Genomic DNA, 14,933 nt, shown 5'->3' on the forward strand with positions numbered 1-14,933 from the left:
GCCACTGTCGCTACCTCCCTTTCCTGTTCCAGTCGCGTATGGTTCGCGGGAAGAACGACTGCCGGAAAGCCTCCGTTGGCGATCGAATCTCTCTAATTTTACATTCGTGATCTCCTCGGGAGGTATAAGTAGGGGGAAACAATATATTCGATACCTCATCCAGAAACGCATCCTCTCGAAACCTGGACAGCAAGCTACACCGCGATGCAGAGCGTCTCTCTTGCAGAGTCTTCCACTTGAGTTTGCTAAACATCTCCGTAACGCTGACAAGCTTACCAAATAACCCTGTGACGAAACGTGCCGCTCTTCTTTGGATCTTCTCTATCTCCTCTGTCAACCCGACCTGGTACGGATCCCGCACTGATGAGCAATACTCAAGTATAGGTCGAACGAGTGTTTTACAAGCCACCTCCATTGTTGATGGACTACATTTTCTAAGGACCATCCCAATGTATCTCAACCTGGCACCCGCCTTACCAACAATTAATTTTATATGATCATTCCACTTCAAATCGTTCCGTACGCATACTCCCAGATATTTTACAGAAGTAACTGCTACCAGTGTTTGTTCCGCTACCATATAATCATACAATGAAGGATCCTTCTTTCTGTGTATTCGCAACACATTGCATTTGTTTATGTTGTGTCAGTTGCCACTCCCTGCACCAAGTGCCTATCCGCTGTAGATCTTCCTGCATTTCGCTGTAATTTTCTAATGCTGCAACTTCTCTGTATACTACAGCATCATCCGTGAAAAGCCGCATGGAACTTCCGACACTATCTAGTAGGTCATTTATATATATATTGTGAAAAGCAATGGTCCCATAACACTCCCCTGTGGCATGCCAGAGGTTACTTTAACATCTGTAGACGTCTCTCCACTGTGAACAACATGCTGCGTTCTGTTTGCTAAAAACTCTTCAATTCAGCCATACAGGTGGTCTGATGTTCCGTAGGCTCTGTTTATCAGGCGACAGTGCGGAACTGTATCGAACGCCTTCCGGAAGTCAAGGAAAATGGCATCTACCTGGGAGCCTGTATCTAATATTTTCTGGGACTCATGAACAAATAAAGCGAGTTGGGTCTCACACGATTGCTGTTTCCGGAATCCATCTTGATTCCTACAGAATAGGTTCTGGGTTTCCAGAAATGACATGATACGTGAGCAAAAAACATGTTCTAAAATTCTGCAACAGATCGATGTTAAAAATATAGGCCTATAGTTTCGTGCATCTGCTCGACGACCCTTCTTGAAAACTGGGACTACCTGTACTCTTTTTCCAATCATTTGGAACGTTGCGTTCGTCGCCGGAGTGGCCGTGCGGTTCTAGGCGCTACAGTCTGGAACCGAGAGACCGCTACGGTCGCAGGTTCGAATCCTGCCTCGGGAATGGATGTGCGTGATGTCCTTAGGTTAGTTAGTCCCATAGTGCTCAGAGTCATTTGAACTTCCGTTCCTCTAGAGACGTGCGGTACACGACTGTTAGAAGGGGCGGCAAGTTCTTTCGCGTACTCTGTGTAGAATCGAATGGGTATCGTGTCAGGTCCAGTGGACTTTCCTCTGTTGAGTGATTTCAGTTGTTTTCTATGCCTTGGACACTCCGATGTCAGCCATTTTTTCGTTCGTTCGAGTATTTAGAGACGGAACTGCAGTGCGGTCTTCCTCTGTGAAACAGCTTTGGAAAAAGGTGTTTAGTATTTCAGCTTTACGCGTGTCATCCTCTGTTTCAATGCTATCATCATCCTATTGTGTCTGGATATGCTGTTTCGATCCACATACTGATTTAACGTAAGACCAGAACTTCCTAGGATTTTCTGTCAAGTCGGTAGATAGAATTTTACTTTCGCATTCACTGAACGCTTCACGCATAGCCCCCCTTACGCTAAGGCGTCTGTTTCCCATCTGCCTAGGAGAATACGGGCTGGTTCCCTTTATTCCGTCTCAGTTACACTATGTCGGCAATTGCTGCGCAAACACTGTCTCCACGTACGCGTACACCACCATTACTCTACCACGCAGACATTTGGGGTTACACTCCTCTGGTATGAGACCACACAATAACCCTGGGTTCGGTGTGGGGCGACGATACGGTGGGTAGATTGCACTGGCCTGTTGTGGGATTGTGAACCACTGAGGGCTATGGCAGGGCGAAGCATCTCCGTGATTTCTGGGCCCCCGGTTTCAATACACAAGACACAATACATAGCCAAGGAATTTCACTAGATCAATATCAATTGCTGTTACACATTTTCCGTACAATGCTATTATTAGGACGACACTTACATAATTTAAACATTCATCGGCAGAGCGATGTTTTACAGTAAAATAGGTAAATGTAAACTTGGCTAAAAACATTTGTGGTTTGCTTTTAATTTTTTAGGGGGCTATTTCGTTATATACGAGGGAGTTTCTATAAGTAATGCAACACTTTTTTTCTCGGCCAATTTATGTTGCGAAAATGCACATTTCCTGGGGGGCATTATGGAATAATCCTGCTTCAGCCCCTACAGTTTCATGAAGTTCCAAGATGTGACGGCGATATACCTAGATTTTATAAAGGCGTCTGTAACGGAGCTGCTTTCCAAGTAGAGACCTGTCACTGAGTTCCTCTTGGTGGAAAACCAGAGCATCATAGATATTTATAGGCCCTTGCAGAATATCTATGGGGAGCTGGCAGTGAACAAAATCACAGTGAGCCCTTGGGCGAGGCATCTGGCATCATCACAACAGGCTCGCGCATACGTGTTCGACCTCTGGGGTGCCGGCCGGCCGCATACAGCTGAGACTGCTGTAATGTTGGAACGTGCGGACACTCTCATTCGAGGCGATCCACGGATCACAATCAGACACCTCGCTGCTCAACAGCACTCTTCTGTTGGTAGTGCTGACACACTGCTCCAGCAGTAATGGTCCTCACCAACTAACAGATTACAAAGAAATTCCATCTGTTTCGCCCAATGAAGGATGCACTCCAGAGGAAGCAGTAAGTGGATGATGGACGGGTTATTGACGTAGCAATACGTTGAATCCGACGTCGACGAGTAGAGTGGTACCGTTTGGACGTACAGGCCTTCCCAGTAAGGTGGTGTAAGGCGATCGCATTGAACGGAGATTATGTTGAAATATAGGGTTTTTAGATCAAGAGAGTGGCAAATAATATTGCCTACTGGTATTCTGCATAACACCAACCTGCCTTTAGTGAAAGAATGCGTTGCATTAGTTATTAAAAGCCTCTCTTAATTTCTTAATTTAAAATCTTCTGCTCTTTTAGATAACTTTTAGTTTGCTGCTTTTTAAGTGGTAATAAAGTAATAACAACAATAATAATAAATAAAAGAAAATCCGTACATAGGAGCCACTCTTATCACCACTGGCCGTCGTTTACATTATTTTAAATTGAGCGTGGACGTTTCCTTTTGATATCTGACACACCTACTTGGGAAGCAGCGCAACGACTGGACGCCAGACATAAAAAATTACCTATACATTTTAAGGCTCACTGTATGCCATGCGATTGCTGTAATGAAGGAAAATATTTTTATAGATTGGTCTTGCACCATTGTTCTATGTAACTGAATTTTTTGATCATAGAATGGCCTGAGGATGATACTGTATACCGAAACATATACTTCCAAATACATCTGAGTCATAGGTGTTATCTTTATATCGAATGAGTTTATTCGATTCAGGTTAGAGTCGCTGTTGGTGTTTAGAAGTAGGACATTGACGTCTTACAACTGTTGACGCTATCTCACACGAGTACTCGGACTACAGTGTCCTTCAGAGTCATCGCTCACCATCTTGCGCTCCTCATATCCCTTCTATTCCCTATCAGTTCAGATAATTACCCTAACACGAAAATCAGTAATACACTCTGGTGGCCATACTGCATGTCACAGAGAATTGCAAATCTAATAATTGACATATGCAGCCATGGTGTATACATGTACGAAGTTAAACTGGCATATGAACATGTCTTCTGGGTGCTTCATTGTTTTGGCAGGCAGCGTAATTTAATAAATCTAAACAAAATAAAAAATTAAATTAAAATGATCAAAACGGGAAAAAATTAGTAGCATTGTCACTACTACACTTTTGCCACCCTCCCCACATTTTAGCGTAAAACTCTTCAGGTTCAGCACTTAATACTGCAGGACATGCACCACAAACGTATCTGCCGAGACCGGGTAAGGTTTGTGGAACCACAGCTCCGCGTCGTTCCATGAGAGGCACTCGACGCAGCCAGTCAACAGCACCATGGCCCCAGATGAAACAGCGCCAGTACGAAGATGGCGGCATCTTCGTACTGGCGCTGTTCGTCTGTTGCACTTCCCAACTTGGTTGCTGCTGTATATTGTGCTTCAGCTTCCCCTGCTGTTTGTCGTGTCAAAGCGACCAGTTCCTCCCATACACAATCTAGGATAACTTTACCATTTCAGTATGACAACTTACAAACCGCTACAACGACCCTGGTCCCAGAAGAAAGAAATATTGCAATACATAGCAAATCTAGTGTATTTCTTTTAAAAGTAGATTATCAAATTTCTGTTGACGTCAATAAATGGTTCTAGCCAATCCTGTAGCCTTAAACTTTGAAAAGGAGAGTCCCGAACGTGTAAGAGGTTTCCCCTCAGTATATTTTTAAAATATGGCAAGAAGTAGATAGAAGAGGTTGACAGAGTTCAGTGCTTTGGATTAATCGTTGATAATAAATTCAACCTCGCGAAGCATACCACATGTCTCTCCAAACAAACCTTTATTTTCATTGCGTGTGTTGACAGTTGTACGTGATGTAAGAGTGATAGTTTCATTCCATTCCATGTAAGAGCAGTACTTTCTTTCCATAATGTAATTTTTTGCGGCAACTCATCAAGCCTAGCTAATTTCTTCCAAGGTCAAAAGCGAGTAATACAAATTATTTGTGATGTAAACTAAGAAATGTCCTTATTTTAGAACATAAGAGTAGGCTTTAAACCGGCTTTCTTTAAGATTACGTTTTAGTTCACCATCTAGAATTATATTTTATATTTACTTTTGGTTTTGTTTTAAGATCCTTGATTTAGTTTAATAATCTTTGTAATAATGACAGAATTAGTATATTTATTTGTATTAAAAGTTTGTTGTTGCTATTTTATTATAAGGAACTAGACAAAATTGATTTCCATCTGTTTACCATAAACATGCCCTCCTGAAAATATTTTGAAGTCTGGCCTGCTCACTGAGTAAATTTTTAAAGAGCCGCGGTATTTTGACCGTGCAAAGCTAGCATAATCATTAGTTCATTAGTCTCTAAATCAGTGGCTCATACTACTGCTTCTTTACAACTTTCTGTTCCAAGGTACATGGCTACAGCATCTTAAGTATTATTATATACACTTCCGTGAAAATATATTTATATTTTTGTGACAAGTTTGTTGTTAGTTTTTAAACGAAAATACATTTATTTTGTTTCATTTTTCTACAGGCATGAGCTCAATATCACTTAGGATCTGTGGAAGTCACGTTAGCATACTGCGCTTCCTTTTATACAAATATGCGTTACACTGCGGTAAAAAAAATAAATAAAATAAAATAAAAAATAGTATAGCGATATACACAAAGAACACAGAATGGTAGTTCGCCTACAATAGGTATAAAAGGCCAGTGCTTTGGCGTTCCCGTCATTTATAGTTATGTGTGTCATGTGACATGGTTTCCGACCTATTTACGACCATACAACGCGACTTAACAGACTGTGAAGGCTGAGTAATAGTTGGAGCTAGACGCAAGGGACTTTCCATTACGGAAATCATTAGGTAATTCAATATTCCGAAATCCAGTGTCAAGAGTTTTCCGAAATTACCAAATTTTAGGCATTACCTCTCACCCCGAACATTGCAGTGGCCGACGGCCTTCACCTAACGACCTGGAGCAGCGGCGTTTGCATAGCGTTGTCGGTGCTAACAGACAAGCAACGCTGCCAGTAATAAATGTGGGATGGTAAGAGTTGATGGTAGGGTTAGAGTGTGGCGCAGTACTCAACTGGACACTGTACAAGCTAGTAGTGGTTCCATGGTGGTGTGTGCCCAACTGAACCCATCAATTGTTATGTTATGTTCCGCTACTTGGAGACCATTTGCAACCATTCATTGACTTCATGTTCCTAAACAGTGATGGAATTATTATGGATGATAATGTGAAATATTGCCGGGCCATCGTTTTTCGAGATTGGTTTGGTTACCCACATCGTCAAACATTAATCCCATTGAACATTTATGGGGCATAGCCGTGAGGTCAGTCCGTATACAAAATCATGCAACGGAAAATATTTCGGAGTCATGCATGCCTATAGAGGTAGCACGGCTGAATATTTCTGCAGGGGACTTCCGTCGACTATTTGTGTTCACTCCACGTCCAGTTGCTGCACTGCGCCGGGCAAGAAAGGTCCGTCACAATATTGGGAGTTACCCCATGATTTTTGTCACCCCAGTACGTACTCGTGTTTCATTAGATCTTCTGTCGATCTATGTAACAAGAAGTATATGAAATCTAATCTAATCCACTGCAAGTCACATGGCAGTCACAACCTGCGTCTACCACTGTAGTTACATGTTTGAAGCCGGACTGTTAGGAGTGTCACAATGAGGTACAGGGCCATGTGACTATGTGACTGTGCCTGTTAACCGTCGTGAAGCATTATTTCTTTTCCCTACTGAGGAAGAAAGTAATTTGTTAAAGTGCTTAGTGGATTAGAATTGTTTTCCAAACGATATTTACAGCAAAAATTGAGCAAGTTCTTGTTCAACACATAAGGATTGAAGAAGTCAAAATAAACTTAGGATTTGTTCACTTACGAAGCAAAATTAAGTTTTCCGAATTTCAGTAACTTTTCGGCCCTTTTATGCGTGATGGACGCCATTTACTGGAGGTACGTTTAGATGCAAAATTGTTATAATACAGACAAGTATTAATGAAAAAGTCGCCCGTCTTTTTTAACTTGCAATTCGAAGAGATTTTATGGGCATAAATTCCATGAGTAAGTGAGCCTATGATTAGTATAGGACGAGAACCCGAATTAATATAATTGCAAACTCAGCTTCAAATGTGCTTCATTATTTTTCTTCCATGCAACATGGGATGGTATCTGTGTTAGTGTAGACTCATTACAGCTATCAAACAAATTTCACTACTTGATCCGTTTTTCGTTTTTAGTTACCATCAAACTTCCCTCTGATTTTTGGATTCAGTACGGTGAACTACTACAAATGACGTCACTTTAGCAAAATGTGAAAGTAAGAACGTTACGGTTGATATTTCGTATGTGAGTACGTATGGCTACGGTTCAAATGGCTCTGAGCACTATGGGACTCAACTGCTGTGGTCATAAGTCCCCTAGAACTTAGAACTACTTAAACCGAACTAACCTAAGGACATCACACACATCCATGCCCGAGGCAGGATTCGAACCTGCGACCGTAGCGGTCGTGCGGTTCCAGACTGTAGCGCCTTTAACCGCTCGGCCACTCCAGCCGGCGTACGTATGGCAATAAACATAAATATTCATACATGTTCATAGGAAAATAGTTTTCTCCGACGGATTTATTTTGTTGGATGTGTAAGTCTATGAAGATGTCTTCTTGAAATGTGAAGTCTAAGTTCCGTAAGAATTTCCCATGTTCTGCAAGTCGCTACTACTCCGTACTAAGCGTTATGTCGAAGTTTGGGACAAAGAAAGTACTTCGGTTTTACAGACAGCTTACTGTAGCTGAGAGAGTGTGGCAGGAATATTACTGGTAGGCAGTGCCTGCTGGGAGAGTGGAAACAAGACATACAGTGATTTACTCTGTGTAAGGAGGAACTGGGCGATTTATTCTGGAGAAACTCAACAGTAATGCTCAGCACGGAGTCTGCAGTGCCAACGATAGATAAGGTAATTGTTAGTCGTAAACTGCGAGCTAATATCAAACTTTTACTCCGCTCCCTTTTTTTCTGGTGACCCGGAAACCTCTAATGAATAATGCAAGCAGGTCGTTTTTTAGAAGAAGACAGGGCGACGCAAAGGCTTGCAAAGCAGGCCCGAGTTAGAAACAGAGACGGTGTCTACGCCGGCTCGCCTGCACGACATACATAATGCATGCCACCCTTTGACTATTCACCGTCTCTGTTACTGGCTCTGTGTTCGCGTCATCTTGGCCCTCTCGACACGAGATTTGTCTCTGTGCCTTATGAGATTATTTAAGAGGGCATGCATCATGAGCTGAAACCCACGCAGTTGAGAGTGGAAATTACGAAGTGTCAAAAGACAGACAACCTAGTAACGTGTTTGTTGAAGCAATGTTCACGATTCTCTCCACTGCGTTGCCGAGAAACTGTAAATGAACCAATTGCAAACCTAAAAGGTTTCCTGTTATGGATCATTACCTCTTCTCGTAGTGAACGTCGGAGATCCATTTGACGTGTCACGTATTTACGTTTAGGAACTGCGAAGAAAGACTTCCTCCACACACATACATATTACAAAGCACAATTTTGCAATGTGTATTTTGTAGTGTGTGTAAGTCTATGAAGATGTCTTCTTGTGTGACAGAGTGACAGTATGGACTACATGGCTGTCTGTAATTTATTGTAAGTCGTTGATTCTCGCTACTTCCCCAGCTGAGTGTGACACCGCATTTATGGAAATGGAAAGTGCATTTCCTACGTTTCAGTTTTGAAGAGGTAAGCTAAATGAGGCCGAGAGAGATTACAGACAAGAATAGCATTCACGAAATTTTCTAAAACAATCTGTCAATGGTCTGTACTTCGTATTTGTAGGGACACTGTGCGTAGATCAGAGTGAAAGACGTCATTATCAAGATTCGCGAAGTTCTTCATGACCGGGTTGAGCACCTGCTGTGTATGGAGATACTTCTGGTAAAGATGTCGGAATTAGGATTAGGACGGCTACAGCAGCCAGGGTGGATAAAGTGTCCACTTCATTTTATTGTCTTGGAGAGACATGTAGCCTAGAGGCTAATATTTGAAACTAGCGAGTTTCGTGAAGATAGTTGCGCGAGCTCGTCTCCAGTAAAATAATTAGTGTGTTTTCTATTTCTGATGTAAGCGCTCAGAAATACCGTCCGATTAGTACAACTGTTCCGACCAACCGCCGTTTAATCTTCATATAACAGGCGTCACTGGATGCGGATATGGACTGATATGTGGTCAGCACACCGCTCTCCTGGCCGATATCAGTTTCCGTGACCGGAGCCACTACTCAGTCAAGTAGCTCCTAAATAGGTCTCACAAGGGCCGAGTGCACCCGCTTACCAATAGCTCTCGGCATACCCGAACAGTGCCCAACAGCGCTTAACTTCGGGTATTCGGCGGGAACCGATGTTCCCACTGCTGCAAGACCGTTTGCACGTCTGATGTAGGGCAGGTGACAAAATCATTTGCATGTATTGTATATGGGAGTTAATTGCTACATACTGATAAAACGTTATGTTTTATTCATCGAAGCCATTCGTATATGAAATGCATAAAAAGTAAAAACTAAACTGTGTCCGAATATGCATGAAGGCCCAACAGTACTGACCGGCCGCCGTGTCATCCTCAGCCTACAGGCGTCACTGGATGCGGATATGGAGGGACATGTCGTCAGCACACCGCTCTCCGGGCCGTATATCAGCTTACGAGACCGGAGCCGCTACTTCTCAGTCAAGTAGCTCCTCAGTTTGCCTCACAAGGGCTGAGTGCACCCCTCTTGCCAACAGCGCTCGGCAGACCGGAGGGTCACCCATCCAAGTGCTAACTCAGCCCGACAACGCTTAACTTCAGTGATCTGACGGGAACCGGTGTTACCACTGCGACAAGGTAGGTGGCCTATGAAATGCTTACTTGATGTAATTTTGTATTCTGACAACAATTATGGAATTTATAGCCTACAAAACAGACACTGTATGCTGCAAGAAAAGAAAAGAGCCGGCCGAAGTGGCCGTGCGGTTAAAGGCGCTGCAGTCTGGAACCGCAAGACCGCTACGGTCGCAGGTTCGAATCCTGCCTCGGGCGTGGATGTTTGTGATGTCCTTAGGTTAGTTAGGTTTAACTAGTTCTAAGTTCTAGGGGACTAATGACCTCTGCAGTTGAGTCCCATAGTGCTCAGAGCCATTTTTTGAAAAGAAAAGATACCGTTTGCTACAACAGCCATCAGCTTAAATAAAGCCAACATGCTAAGATTTCTCAGAGTACACGAATGAGTGAAAGAAAAACGCTTGCACCCAGCTCAGAAGCTACAATGTAATGAAATTGGTGTAACAACAGCTCAATCGAGAAAGTAAACAAATATTTGCGGAAGACCATTCGATGAAAACAGAAATGTGCACAACGGAGAAGTGAATGGCAATGACAATAATGTACGCTCTTTTGTCACTGATTTAAAAAAGATGACAACCCACCGGACATGTTTTGCACTAAGCACAAGAGACATGATACCTTCGCCAAAATTAAAATTAGGCCAAAAAGAACAAAGAAAAAGAAGCCAACGGAAGGGAAATCCATTGTGCCCATTCAAAACTGAGTAGTTACAAGATAAGTTGTAGAAAAATAAGCAAGTCAAGAGAAGAAAGGAGCCAATACAGACACAAGAGAAGACTGAAAGGTCGACGCCTGCCGAAACGAATAGTTATAAGAAAGCAAAGACGCAACAGGAAAGGATCCAGTAAAGTGCAAGAAGGAGGTGAAGAATGCAGTGAAAGAGGCAAGGTAACTGAATGTTTTATCGTAACGAGACATTCTCGATCCTTAGGACCATGAAGGACTAATTAAATGCTGTACTTGGAAGCAGTGACTCATAAAGAAGTTGCTCCTTGTGGCGAGGGTGATGACATGCTTATGTGTGAATATTGTAATAATACTTGACTGTCGAATGTAATTTGACTTTGACCATGTGACAAGTGCTACTGAAAACTGATAATTCATTAACATTTTTCGTTATTCGATAAATTATTGATGTTTTCAAACATTTTTCCTCAAATTTAAACCTGTTGCATTCTATAAATGTGTGTCTTCTTCATTTCACAATCTTTCCCTTTTCACAGTGTCCCAAAATCGCCATATGAGTCTTATTTTTCCTTTTCCCTGTCTTTAGCCACTTTCCTCTACCTACTGGGCAATGTGGCGATTTTGCAGACGTTCTCTTAAGGCCATTTTCTAATAATAAACGAGAATTAGGAAAAAGTACAATTACTTCGTAGATACGGAAATACACTATATAGTCAGGTCAGAGAAAAACAACATTTTCAAAGAGTGGCTACTTTACCCAGCTTTTCCCCGCATGTATCCTTCATGTAAGACATTTAACAGTGCTATTGAACCAAAGCGTTTTACAAACATTTATTTCGCTGTGATGCTCTTTTTCGTATACGTTGTAGTGTAAGCACACTGAAGAATGTGAAGAGTGGGTGGGAAATTGCTCCGTACCTGCAAATAAGTTTTGTGATTGTTGATATTTCTTAGAAAAGTTCTTGTGTTTTGTTACAGGATCTCAGAGAATAACCTGACCTTCTTAGCATCTTCCTACGGTGAACGATAACGTGGCAAGAAGGTTGACTTTAAAGAAAGTGCGCCCGGTTCGCTTCGCAATTTGAAGCGTGGCGATCTGTAGCCCTTGTTAAGCGATGGTGCCGGGATGTTCATGGCACTAATGCCGCACTTGATGCTATAACCAATAGGAATTGTCTCACCAAGCTAATGACAACTGCGCCAGTACTGAATAAACCACAAGAAAGGTCTGTTCAAGAAAATTCTTTGGAGCGATGGGGTGGTTTTTCACGTTGGAGAACTCATCAGTCGACGCAGCTACCATTGTTGGGCAAAAACAAATCCGGGAATGACAACTGAAACATCAAATAGTCGTCCAAAATTTGCAGTCTGTTCTGGTATGATCGCGGATCGCCTCATTGGTCCATTCATACTATGAGACATCATGAACGGCGACCGGGAACACCAGATGCTGAATGAATATGCATGGCGACTAATATCACAATGGGAAAATATTGTCGATATTCCTCTCCAGAAAGAAGGAGCACCACCTCAAATTACCTGGGTGCACGAATACTTTTTAGGACGTTGGCTGTCGGGGACCCCATGAATGGCCTCCGAGAAGTATCAACCTCACCCACTGCGACATCATCTTGTGGCGTTGGGCCAGATAAGAGGCGTACCGAACAAACCCACATACTACACTGGACGAATTAGAGGGAGGATCACAGCTGCTGTCGGAAACGAATCTACGGTTAAGTCGGTTGGTCGACAATTCAGGAGAATATGTTGAATTGTAGTGCGGTACATATATTCTAATGGTACTGAGAACTGACAACAGCTTGTTCTGTGAGCAAATATTCATTAATAAAAAATTTATATACATTTAAAAGTAACGAGCGACTTCTCATCCCCCCCTCCCCTCCTTATACATTTGTGCTACAGCTTAAAATTAGGCTTCATCAGGACTGTGGAACGATCAGAAAAGAATTAAGACAGCCAAAAACGGATATTCCAAGTCATTAAAGCTGTGTACTGCCATCCTACAGGAAGTTTCCTGATCCTTAAACTGGAATATCGAAGAAAGATAACGTGTCAAAGAATACGTCGCGAGCCGGGAACACAACCGTCAGCGTTAATGTGCGAGAAACAGAGAGGCGTAACCAGGAGCGCGGAATGATGCGGATGAAGAAACAGTAGAAACGCAAACACTTGTGTTGATCCTACAATTCTATCCCAGGAACTGTCAGGCTGGATCACCTGATACAGTCACTGAAGACAACTGATACCTTAAACGATGCACTTTTGTTAATGTGTCAAGGTTTCCAGTAATACAGCTCTATTAGGACTTTTGTAAGAACGTTGTAGTTTGCTTCGACTCGTGCTAATTCATAATCAGGCACTCCTCTAGTCTTGGAGCGTGAACAAAATCAGTGAAGCTGGGGGTCCACGTTTCAGGAAAGGAAACGTAACATCAGTCAGCTCTGACTACGACAAATTCCACAAGGGCGACAATTATTAAAACTGTGTAGACAAAAATTGAGAAAGAAGCCTCTCGCGCTGCGCCAAGCGAATGACAACGACGTCACTTCCGGTAGTTTCGTGATGCAGTAGGAAATTCGTCACAAGGGATTTGCCCCCTGTCTCCACCTTAGAAAAATGTGGAGAAATGGTGGTATAGCCTATAAAACCCAATTTTTTTTTTTTTATTTTTTTAACAGACATTTCCACCGACTTCAGTAATAGATGCGACGAACCTGTGACGGTCCATTTCCTAACAGTGACATAAAACTTGCATTTTCATGTCTCGCCTCTCCACAGGAAGAAATGACTGTACTGTACCTCTCGGAAGACATGATTTTGTTTCTGTCCAGCCCCTCTGCCCCACCTACGCACTTATTGTACAGGTATGACCAGAGGCAGAATATACCGGGTGATCAAAAACTCAGTATAAATTTGAAAACTGAATAAATCACGGAATAATGTATATAGAGAGGTACAAATTGACACACATGCTTGGAATGACATGGGGTTTTATTAGAACCAAAAAATACAGACGTTCAAAAAATGTCTGACAGAAGGCGCTTCACCTGATCAGAATAGCAATAATTAGCATAACAAAGTAAGACAAAGCAAAGATGATGTTCTTTACAGGAAATGCTCAATATGTCCACCATCATTCGTCAACAATAAATGTAGTCGAGGAATAATTTTCTGAACAGCAGTGTAAAGCATGTCTGGAGTTATGGTGAGGCATTGGCGTCGGATGTTGTCTTTCAGCATCCGTAGAGATTATAACATCCACGATATATATATATATATATATATATATATATATATATATATATATATATATATATATATATATATATATATATGTATGTATTATAACGAGTGGAATATGAACGTATGGAAAATGACGTAACTCAATAATATCCATTCAATTATGTAATTATTTCTTAAAAATATCATAATTATGTAAAACAGAGACAATAATTGTTTCACATTCTTTGTTAATCTATGTCATTCTTTTCTTTTGTTTCGTGCCCTTTTGTCGTCTTCTTCTGATGTACGTCGCCGACGCAAGACGCGAATAGATTTGAGGTCTGTTGAATGAAAAACATTTAATGAAAAATTATTGTACTTTTATGTTCATTTGCTGGTAAAAAACAAATAGAGCCAAATGAGTTTAAACTATTTATGCTTAATTATTGAAAAATCACTTCCTCTTTTAATTATAATGTTGTATTAATTGTTTTATCATAGCTGCAAAAAGCGCAGCCATTGTTAGTTGCGATTATATAGCAACTTCATCTGAACTTCTAGTTGAAAATAGCATGGGTTTGTATTAAACTGATTTGAAAAACAATTTAATAATTTTTTTATTGGTGGCATCAATTTAAATGATTAATTATTTATTGAAAAAAGGAAAATCTTAATTAAAAAATAAATCCTGTATCTTTTGTTGGCCGCCATCTTAACTTTTATCACAGCAGCAAATTTAAATTACTTGAAACTGCAAACAGTATTCCGATGTGTAAGAAATAAACGTGCACCGGTGGTACTGAACTCTATCTATAAAAGAAAAAAGTAATCGAATCAGACTGCATTTTCTAGGAACAGTGCTGATGGTATTTATTGTTGAACAAGATTTCATTGCTGACGTATGAGGCCAAAATTAAACTACGCACGAATCACGGAGAAAAATATTTCTGATAGTATACGTCAGTGTTGTGTGCGGATGGTATTCTGTGGTTCCTTTTCATGATCAATTTGCTAAGAATAATTAAATCCATCGAAGACAAAAATTATAAAAGCTCTGATGTACGATCTGTAATTTTAGTGACTTACAGTCAACATTATTAAACTACGTCAGGTGGAATTCTTGTGCAATTTGAACAAAATAATTATCCGGGAGAAGTTGTAGTATGAC

This window comes from Schistocerca serialis, chromosome 5 (assembly GCF_023864345.2).
Source record: "Schistocerca serialis cubense isolate TAMUIC-IGC-003099 chromosome 5, iqSchSeri2.2, whole genome shotgun sequence".
Classification (NCBI taxonomy): domain Eukaryota; kingdom Metazoa; phylum Arthropoda; class Insecta; order Orthoptera; family Acrididae; genus Schistocerca; species Schistocerca serialis.